The sequence below is a fragment of the Acartia tonsa genome, chromosome 4, assembly GCF_053477335.1.
Source record: "Acartia tonsa isolate MP-2025a chromosome 4, ASM5347733v1, whole genome shotgun sequence".
Taxonomy (NCBI): Eukaryota; Metazoa; Arthropoda; class Copepoda; order Calanoida; family Acartiidae; genus Acartia; species Acartia tonsa.
This window is the reverse complement of record NC_137263.1, coordinates 48,356,063-48,367,465: the sequence shown is the minus strand read 5'-3', so window position 1 is coordinate 48,367,465 and position 11,403 is coordinate 48,356,063.

Here is an 11,403-nt window from a genome sequence, read left to right as displayed (position 1 = left end):
CACCGAATAAGAAAACGTTATTATAAAACCTTGGGGACTAGTGAAATAAACAGACCAAAAACCCCTCCCTCCCTGGTAAGGATCTTTTCCTCACATTAAAAAGTAAATTTTTTGAGTCCACCAAGAATGTATAGATAACAGATCAAGTGAACACACACACACACACACACACACACACACACACACACACTTGAGTGTCCTAGGTATCTAATCTGGTACAACTATAAATATAGTACATATATACATATATGTATGTATGTAGGTTTCTAAATTTACTAACACACAACTCACCATAGACTATTTAAGCACACGATGTTTAATATATTTTAAAAGCAGAGCTACTCTATATGTCAAAATGTTCATCGGTTATGAACAGTATTGGGAAAATGTGAATTTCTCAACTGCCATTCAAGATATACGGCTAAAATTTTTGTGTACAAATCTGTATTGGATCAATATGAAGCTCCCCTGCAAAAGAGAACCAAATCAGTCTCACAAGATTTTTAGTTGCAGACAGACAAAACCACATTAAGACATCTTCTTTTTTTATTTAATGAATAATAATAATGATATATGAATGTCTTTAAGTGAAATTTATCTCATGTTCAAATCTATGGCCTGTATGAAAACAATGTGTGAATACAGATTACTGCATACTTCCTACTTTTTAGGAAACTGCCATTTGGGAAGAATTTTTTTTTATAAATTAACCAAATCAATAAAATTTGACTTTACATATAAATGTGTGTAATGTTCATTTATTATTATTGTTTTTTCTTCTATGTATGTACACATCCAAGATTAATAAAAATCTAATCTAATCTAAAATTTATAGAAAGACCAAATTGCTGCAAAATTGTGTCAAAAGTAATCCAAGTGACGTCATAAAATGAGGAAGATGAGAGGAGAAGTGTGAAAGAAAACCCCCCAAAAAGAGATGGACACAATTTTGCAGCAATTTGGTCTTTGTCTAAGATTTGATATTGTATTAAAAATTAAATAGTCTTTGTGTATAGGACAGGTAACCATTGGTATGCCAGCTTTAGGACCAGTACTAGTTCAATGTACATACATATTTTTAGTCATTTCTACAGTCGGGAAATTGAAATCACATTGATATATTAGAGCACGGTTAATCTATAATTTTATTAACACTAGTGGTTGTGCCCCTCGACTCTAGGGGCTCTGTATACAAAGGGGGGGGGGGGGAGGGTGTCGAGGCAGAAAAATAGCTTAAAACCGTCTCCGGACTTAAAAAGTTTTCCTGAGATAGGAAACTCAATTGATTCAGTGGTTAGGTAGATTTTAAAGAACAAAACCTTAACCTTAACAATTGTTTAAAAGTACAACTGGCTACTCTTTCAATGAAGTATATCCTTTCTCTTGTGGCAAAAGTATTAAACTTTCCTTTCTTATTATTATAATAGTGTTGCTTTGCTACAAAAAAGTCGTTGATTAAAATGTTCATATCATCCGTATTCACTATTTATTTCAAAGGCCCCACTGCAAAACCACGTAAGATTAGGGGAAGGCAAGAACAAAACAGATAGCGAGAGAGAGAGAGAGAGAAAGAGAGAGAGAGAGAGAGAGAGAGATGGAAAAAAATGAGGGGAGAGATAAGAAAGCTAGCAAGATATATAGATAGACAGATAGTTGCTGGGAAGTGGTTTTTTCAGGATTTTCTTGGTTCCCCCTTGAAGCATCATTTTTTACTTACACATGACTTTCTTTATAAAAACAAGGAAGCTTTGTCTTACCACAGCGGAGCATAACATATGCATTATGATCGAGAGAGAGGTTACAATGGGCTGTTTATTACACTAGTCCCCAAAGTTTTAAAATTAAATTTTATTTGTTGGCTTCGCAACTTTAGGGACATTTAGTGAATTTGGATTGGTTAGTTAATTAAGTTGAGTGTTCAAAAATTTTACCCACTAATGTTAATTTACAAAAGAGGTAATTCTGTGTATCATCATAAGGGATGTACATCAATTTATCGGCCATTGTCTTATCCCTTTAGATCCCTGCTTTATAATACTTTCACCAATAGCTTTTGATAAATCATTGATTTTAATTAATTTATTTGGTTTTCAAAGTCCATTGGCTTTTACTTCCTGCTTATTTATTCAAATGGACAATTATGTCTAAAAGTCATTGATCTAAAGGGATAAGACAATGGCCGACAAATAGATATACATCCCCAATGTTGATTCACAAAAATACCCCTTCCGCAGATTTCAATTAATTATTGAAACGTTTCAACACTCAACTTAATGAATCAACAATTCAAAATTCGCTGAAGTCTCCAAAGTTGTTAAGCCAACATTATTATAAAACTTTGGGGCCCATTGTCCATTGCCCATTGTCCCCTCTTTCTCTGCTTAAAGTAAAGCAGAAAAATTTAGCGGAACATGCGCTGTTCAATTTATTACTAGAAGAGCTACTGGAAGCGTTTATATGTATGTGTGTTTACTGGTCTTTGCGGGGTAGGTAGGATTTGGTAAAGAAATAAGAAATAGCGTTGTACATTGTAAACTTTTCTCAGCTTACTCTGTTGGTGAGAAGGCCGAACAAATCCACTTATATAGTAGTAATAAATATGGGAAAATCTAGGGTCCTATTTTGTATTTTCAGAATATTTCTTGTGTAAAATTTTTTTAAAAAGATTCAGCTGTCTATCTTGTATAACATCCGCGAAAATCAAATATTCCCCATAGCGTTGAAACTGACAAAGTGAATTATGAAGTTTAAAAATATTCAAACTCTAAGCATAGCTTTACCATTAATATGATTGTATGTAGAGAAAAATTCTCAGAGAGAGAGAGGGGATATTGGGATGTTTATCACACTAGTCCACAAAGTTTTATAGTAACGTTTTCCTATTAGTTGGCTTAACAACTTTGGGAACTTTTATTTAATTTTGATTGGTTGGTTTAATAAGTTGAGTGTTCAAACTTTACAAATACTAATTGTAATCTAATCAAAGGGATACCTTTGTGTATAATCATTGGAAATTTACTTCAATTTATTTTATATGCATTGTCTTATCCCTGATAATTCTACATCTAAAGCATAAGAAGATAAGCCAGGCCTCCTAATGGTACATATTGAACCTCATTGTGTTTGTATAGTACATACAATCCTTTTTATTCGCTAACTTTTTAACAGAAAAAGACAAACTTCTTTAGTAAACTTTGCTTGCCAATTCTGGCAGCAAAGCTTATTTGTGTCTCCTGTCATCCTTCTGTCTGCCAGACCTGCTGTTTGTAAGTCCTTCTGTCTGCCAGTCCATCTGGCTGTCATCCTTCTGTCTGTCATCCTTCTGTCTGTTAGTCCTTCTGTCTGTCATTCCTTCTGTCCAGTCCTTACGTCTGTCATCCTTCTGTCTGTCATCCTTCTGTCTGTCTGTCCTCTGTCTGCCAGTCCTTCTGTCTGTCATTCCTTCTGTCTATTAGTCTTTCTGTCTGTCTGTCCTTCTGTCTGCCAGTCCTTCTGTCTGTTAGTCCTTCTGTCTGTCAGTCCTTCTGTCTGCTAGTCCTTCTGTCTGTCCGTCCTTCTGTCTGCTAGTCCTTCTGTCTGTCATTCCTTCTGTCTGTTAGTCCTTCTGTCTGTCTGTCCTTCTGTCTGCCAGTCATTCTGTCTGTTAGTCATTCTGTCTGTCATTCCTTCTGTCTGTTAGTCCTTCTGTCTGTCTGTCCTTCTGTCTGCCAGTCCTTCAGTCTGCTAGTCCTTCTGTCTATCATCCCTCTGTCTGTCTGTCCTCTGTCTGTTAGTCCTTCTGTCTGTCATTCCTTCTGTCTGTTAGTCCTTCTGTCTGTCTGTCCTTCTGTCTGTCAGTCCTTCTGTCTGTCATCCTTTTGTCTGTCATTCCTTCTGTCTGTTTGTCAGCTGTAATGCAAGGGTATTGCGTTTCTATTTTGTCAAAGTGTAAAATCAAAGTCTGTTGAAACATAAATCCTATCTGTTTCTTCTTGGAGGATATTTGATTTTGAATTTTCAAATTATTATTTCTCCTAATTATTATTTTTAAATTTTTTTTTTTATTTTTTCCTATAATTTACTCCAACAACTATGCTTTTTGATAAAATTTTAACTAAACAAAAATACTCTTTTTTTATACTTTTACCGATATAATATTAGCCCGACCACCATACATATTTTATTCTTAATTATGCTCTATAGTAATGGAAATGTTAAAAAGAAGTTTCGTCCTTATATCTTTTATAGTAGATGAGAAAATCACGTTTCCTCAAAAACGTAACAGACAGATAAACAAACTGACAGACGGTTAATTCGAATTATAGAGTAGCCTCGCTTTAAAAGACTTGTTAAATATCCGTTTTAACCATACTGGTTTAGGCCTACTCCTGGGGCGATTGAATACCCCTCTACTGAAAAATTACCCCACCCTCCCTAGAAAAACAATTATGCTGTATGATAAACAGATATTAATGAGTGACTTTTCCTGTTTTAGAAAAATAAACTGAAATTAGATTTTATTTTCAGATAGAAACCAGTTGGTGAAAAATTATTCTGAGCTGCGATGGAAATAAGGTTATAGAGCAATTTTTTTTCTCCAACACGTGTACAATATTTCTTTTAACATACATTACTTCACCTCTCATAGTTATGGATATAATATATACATGGATATTATGACAGGGGAAAAATTATCGACAATTTAAGCTCCCAACATGGACATCATTTATTGGTCAGTTTGTTCAACCAGTAGGAGGGAAGTGAATGCTGTAAAAGAGGTGGATGGGGGGATTTTTTTACTTTTCTTCTAAAAACTAAAAATTTTAAATGGTCGACTCCTTTACCCCCATCCCTGAAGTGTTTATGTATTCTTGTTAACCATAAACTGTTGTAAAAATTAGGAAACCTTAAACTGTATGCTTTAGTACTTTTACGACTTGGCGGACAGTTGGATGGCTGTTTGGACAATTATAGAGCAACTGCGCTGCTCATAATATAATCTAGGAGTATTGACCCCTTTTCTAATTAATTTCTATTCAAAAGAACAGTTAATTCTCTTTAAGAAACACATTTCAAAAAGTTTTAAAAAAACTTTTTTATGTCGCATTGAAATAAATATGTTATGAAAATTAAGTTTTTTTTAAAAGAGGTTCTTACATGCTTTTTTTATTCTTTAAGAAGTTCGTCTGGAAACTCAGTAATGATGTCTGCAGGTATGAACCAATATGTCTGTAACTCCTAAATTCTTATAATATTACTTTTATTAAAAACCCAGGGAGAAAGGAATATGTGGCTGTTTATTACAATAGTCCCCAAACGTTATAATAACGTTTTGTTATTCGTTGGCTTAACAACTTTGGGAACTTTTATTGAGTTTTAATTGTTTGGTTCATTAAGTTAAGTGTCTAAACGTTTAAACTTTAATTGAAATTTACAGAATGGGTAATTTTGAGAATCATCGTTGGGGATGTAGATCAATATAGCTGCCATTGTAAAAACCTCTCAATATCCAAGTTCCTGCCTTTTATTTTTATGCAATTAATAACCATTAATATACTATTAAGAGTTTGATTCAAATTTGGTTTCAAGATCATTTTTGATTTGAACATTTAATTTTTAGGTAGATAAACAATTTTAAATTTGTTTTAAAAACTCGCGAAAAAAAATTATATTTACAAAACAAGCACGTGATATACTCTTTATTCATCTACGTTCCGTTTAATGCCATTATTTGTAGATCTGCAGCTACAACATAACTGGGGTATGTCTGACTGACAATTAGCCTGTTACATAAAATAGTAAGAGTTTTTTGTCTGTATAACTTAAGATTTCGATATCCACTAAAATTATATAAATTGGTTTCATGCCCTATCATGCCCTATCTAACAGAGTTATGTAAATTGGTTTCATGTCCTCTACTAATAGAGTTATATGAAATGGTTTCATGTCCTCTACTAATAGAGTTAAATGAATTGGTTTCCTGTTCTCTTCTAATATAGTTTCATGCCCTCCACTATAATATGGCTAACTGAACTGGTATCATGTCCTCTACTAATAGAGTAATATAAACTGGTTTCATGCCCTATATAAATAAAGTTATGTAAGTTTTATTAGTGCATTCGAAACAATATCATTGATTACTAAGGAAAGATTCTTTTCATTTTCAATAAACAAGAAAAATTGTGTAAAAATTAATATAAGATTATTTCAGACCAAATTTAATTTTTAGCTGTTATTGAGATGTTAATAATAAGTTGATGCAGAAATCAATAGAACCTTAGGAAGTAAGTGACGGTTTGTAGGTATATCCTACTTGCAGAGTAGCTGCGCTTACAATGATATGTCAGTAATTAAATTCTTCCAATCTAAAGAAAATTTTTCAATTAATGTATTATGTGTTTTTTAATGAAATTTTTTCATATTTCATAATTGCAATTTATTTAACACTTTATTATTTATTTTGAACAAAGAAACTTTATAAAACTACTAGCGGCTACGCCCCTAGCTTCTAGGGGCTGGAAAAAGTTTTACAACCATCCAAAGACGTATATCTTAAAATAAAATAACCTAAAACCATCACCTGACGTGAAGTGAAGCTTATCTAATATAGAGAACCCAATTGGTTCAGTATTAATTCAGATCTTGAGCTTCAGACAGTAAGACCTTACTACTTTGTATAATGGGATATAGATCAGATCATCATCCTTAAAATATTAAATCTATCTTTTTATTGAATAAACTTGAAATGTGTAAAATTGTATTTGATTCGCCGCCTATATATCTAACAGGCATTGTCTATAAATATGTACCAGCAGCTTCGCCCCTAGCCTCTAGGGGCTTTGCCCCAAGATGTAATTTAAAAAAAGATTAATTACCTCTGGTTCTGCGACCACCACATTTTAAATTGACTGCCTTAAAAAAAATTAGGGGAATCTTTGTTTTTTTTTGGGGGGGGGGGGTTGTGGGTGTCCCACCCACCAAGAAAATAGCTTAAAATCACCACAGGACCAGTAGATATATTCCCTGAAGAGTAAAATCCAATCGGTTCTGTGGTTACGAGATCTTAAGTTTCAGACGGACAGACATCAAGCTACTTTGTAATATAGATAGCTTCACTTATTTCACTAAAATAATAACACAAATAAAAATGTTGGCCAAAATACAGTCGATCATTTTTAACAATAAAATAAGCATGAAAATTTATGTAAACCCAGGACAATACATTTCAGAGGACACAGTGGTTTATGCCGATTTATTTAGGACAAAAATTTAATTTAACAATAATTTTTAAAGAAAGATTATTATCTAATGATAGATAATTAAATTTGTCAACATTTAAAATTGAAATTCTTCGATATGATACATTTTGGGGAAGAATAGTTATTTATCCCTTTCCGCGGATATTAAAATGAAAAATTATAAGATTAAAACCAGCTTAGTTGGCCACGAGGGACCGAAGGACCGGACTAACAAAACATTCGTGAAAAATTGTCTTTAATACGATGAAATGGTTTTAATTTAGCGGTTATATAACGGTTTCGAAGAAATACTAAAAAGTTTATCTTTGATTTATTTTTTTAAGTTTAACATGAAAATGTAATTATATGTAAAAAAAATATATTAATCAATTCAATGGCAAAAACTTTTAAAACTAATTTACTTTAGTTTAAAATTCTCAAATCATTAAAGCCAACCTATTTTATTATTACACATAAAAAGTTTTAAACGCAGTTCATTTGAAAAAAGTGGTTGATCTTGGAAAGAAAACGAAGTAGCGGATTTCGTCGCATTTTCACAGTAGCGTTTGATAGGTTATTTTAGGTTAGGTTAGGCAAATGTTAATGATTGCCACGCAGGGTTAGGAAATAGGCCCCGAAGGTTTGGAGCCCTCCGCAGTGGCTAGAAAAAAAACGACGAAACCCGCTACTTCGTTTTCTTTCCATGATCCAAAGTTGTTAATTGAATTAAACTTACTTTTTTTACCTGTATTTTATTCAGATTTTTAAATCACAAAAAATGCAAGCTTTTTTTGATAAATACTTTGATAAGGAGTTGTACATTGAAATTATTTTTGTTGTTGTTTAAACTTTGCTATATATTGATTATCAAGAACGTAATAACTATAAATAACTAAAAATGAATTTATTTATATCCCTTCAATGTTCGACTGTGTGGGCATAAAATTGTTCTTCAATGTTCTACCTGCTCTCTCTAGTAATACTCAAGGAGGACAGGGATCTAAAGGGATAAGACAATGACCGATAAATTGACGTTCAGACCCAATGATGATACACAAAATTATGCCTTCTGTAGATTACAATTAGTGGTTGAAACGTTTGGACACTCTACTTAACAAACAAACCAATCAAAAATTCAATAAAAAGTCCCCATAGTTGTTGAGCTAACGAATAAGAAAACGTTATTAGAAAACTTTGGAGACTAGTGTAATAAAAACACCAATGTCCCCTCTCTCTCTGCAAGGAGGGTCAGGGAACGGACAATATTTGGGTACTTTTAATTAACTTGATTTGTTGGTTCCAAACTAGAAGTGAACAATTTTTTCTACCAATAACTTTAATCTAAAGGAAGAGTAATTTTGTATATCATCATTAAGATGTCCCTAGTTTAAAGTTCATTGTCTTATCCCTTAAGATTCCTGATTATTTCTTCTTTCTTTATTCCACAAAAATTATTTATTATTGTCCTCCATGTAAAGTGTAAATATTTCGTACCAATATACTGGCAGCTGCGCCCCTTGAACAAGGGGCTTTGTATTAGAGAAGGTAGGGATGGGCTAAAAAATAACCTAAAGAATTAAAAACTAGCCCAAAACCCTCCCTAAACATATGTGAGGCTTCCCTGAGGTGTAGAACTAAATCGGATTATTATTCAGATTATTAATGAAATCCTTACTACCTTCTAAATCAGCAGTAGGTACCATTTTTAACTCTAGTATGGGCAAGACGCGAACCCAACAGCAAGCAGGCACGTTATCATTTGCGCTAATGCCGCGCTTAATATTTATCACATACAAACAACCACAAATTTGTTCCCCTGGGTAAGAAATATTCAAGCCTTTCAAAATTATATCAAAAATCAAGTTTTTAAATTATATTTTTTAAATTCAAATTTGTATTTAAATTAAGAATGTAAGTGTCATATTTGATTTACAAATTTAAGATCAAATAAATAAAAAGGTTACAAAATCCATAAAAATTAGGATGACAACATGACAATATTCATAAAAGCGAATCTCGAAAATCAGCAGTAGTAACGCACAGACCCTAACTATAGAAGGAGATCATTTTTAAGATGTTAGATGGAAAACACAAAAATAGTACATTTGTAATTTTAGGAAAATATGTTACATTGGTTAGTGGGATGTTATTGTTAACACCCCCCACCCCCTTTCAATTATACCCTGTACACGCCACTTATATAAAATAACAAAGAAATTTAATTAAATGAAAAGTTTAAAAGAAGTCTAGAACTTAAGAATTTGATGTTTATATAAACATTAAATAAGGTAGATAGATCAAACGAAAAAAAAAATATTTTATTGTTTTCTAAATAAAAAAAAACTTTTAAATCTTCCAAAAAATTCAAAAAATTCTTGTTGAAAATTTAAATTAAAAATAATTTTGATGACGATATAGTTGATTCTCCGATTTTAAGTTTAACCCGAATTTCAGGTTCGAGATGGATTTATTTTTAAAACAAGGAGGATAACGTTCAAACCCGCACATACGTACCGCATCTGCTCGTCGACGGGGAAGTAATTTGTCTAAATCGCGGCGTTAAAAATGGTTCCTACTGTTGCTTTGTCATGCGCATGTCCATGCACTGTTAAGACTTTCAGACAAAGGTTGTGCAATCAAAGAGTTGGTTGTCTGTTGGGTGCTACTTACACTCCTGTGTTTATCCCTGGTTGTTGGGTCTTTCGTTAAGGTGTGTGCTACGCCAGTAAGAAGTAATTGATATATAATTAAGTTCGACGTAGTAGCGCAGCTGTTTTAATGATAAGCTAAACATAAATGGATAAGTAAAGAGATAAAAGAAAGAATAGAGAAATAAATAAGAAAATTATATAAAAAAATTCGTAATTCGAAAAAGGACCAAGGAAATCTTTAGCAAAAAAAAGGACCTAGGAAATCTTCAGCAAAAAAAATTGGGGGTATTTTTTTTTTGGGGGGGGGGGTTGTCCCACCCTCAAAAAATTAGCCTAAAACCACCACAGGACCAATAGGTATATTCCCTGAAGAGTAGAATCCGATCGGTTCAGTGGTTACCGAGATCTTAAGGGACGGACAGACAGACGGACAGACGGACGGACAGACAGACGGACAGACGGACAGCCAGACGGACAGACAGACGGACAGACAGACGGACAGACAAACGGACAGACAGACGGACAGACAGATATCATTCTACTTTGTATTATAGATAAGAGTGGGATATAAGAGTTTTAAAAAGAAAATAAAACCTTGTAAAGAATTACTATTTTTTACTGCATACATTTTATGACTTTGTAATATTTACCTTGACATTAGCATTAACTCAGTGTCAATATTGAATATGTTCAATGTAAGTTTCACAGCTACTCTTAAGATAATATTTACGTAATGTATATCTGGTATGACATTTTCATTTACATGTCATGGATCTAAGTTATAAGAAAATGGAGATAAATTGCAGTACATTCTCAATGATGATTGAAAATGTCCGTCCTGTAAATTAAAATCATTGGTTGAATAGTTTGAACAATGATAGTCTGAACCCACTAATGGAGTTTAAATAAAAATACCCAAATTTTGAATGAAAAAACCTATAAACAAAACTTTAGGTACAGTGTTTAAAACTAGGACAATATTTAAATTTTTTTTAGTCATGCCTTATGCCTTAACTAATAGTAGCGGCTACGCCCCTAGAGGCCTCTAGTGGCACTTTAATTGTTTGTTTTTCATTTCAAATATATAACTTGAAAAATAATTTCTATGTTGCGTTCAAGTCTACACGCGAAATTTTTTTTCTCTCGATTTTTTGGGGGATTTCTCTTGGGAGGGAGGTTGTAGGTTATAAACCTTCCCAGGACCTATGAGAAGCTACCCTGTTAAGAAGAACCCGAACGGTTCAGTGGTTTGCGAGATCTTTTGGTACAAACATACAAACACACAAACAAACAGACATCCTGTTACTTTATTATATGGATTTTAAAACTTTTAAACTATTATACGTTTAGAACTTAGCAAAGCGTTTAAAGAGACAATACTCTTTATAAAGTTTATTTAATTATGATTTTGAAAACATGAATAAGGGCCAAAAATGGACTTATAAATTAAATATTTTTCTTAAAGTCGTTGGTTAATTAATTACTAATTTAATAACCATGAATTTGCGCCCATTTAAATATTTTTTCTCCTTGTA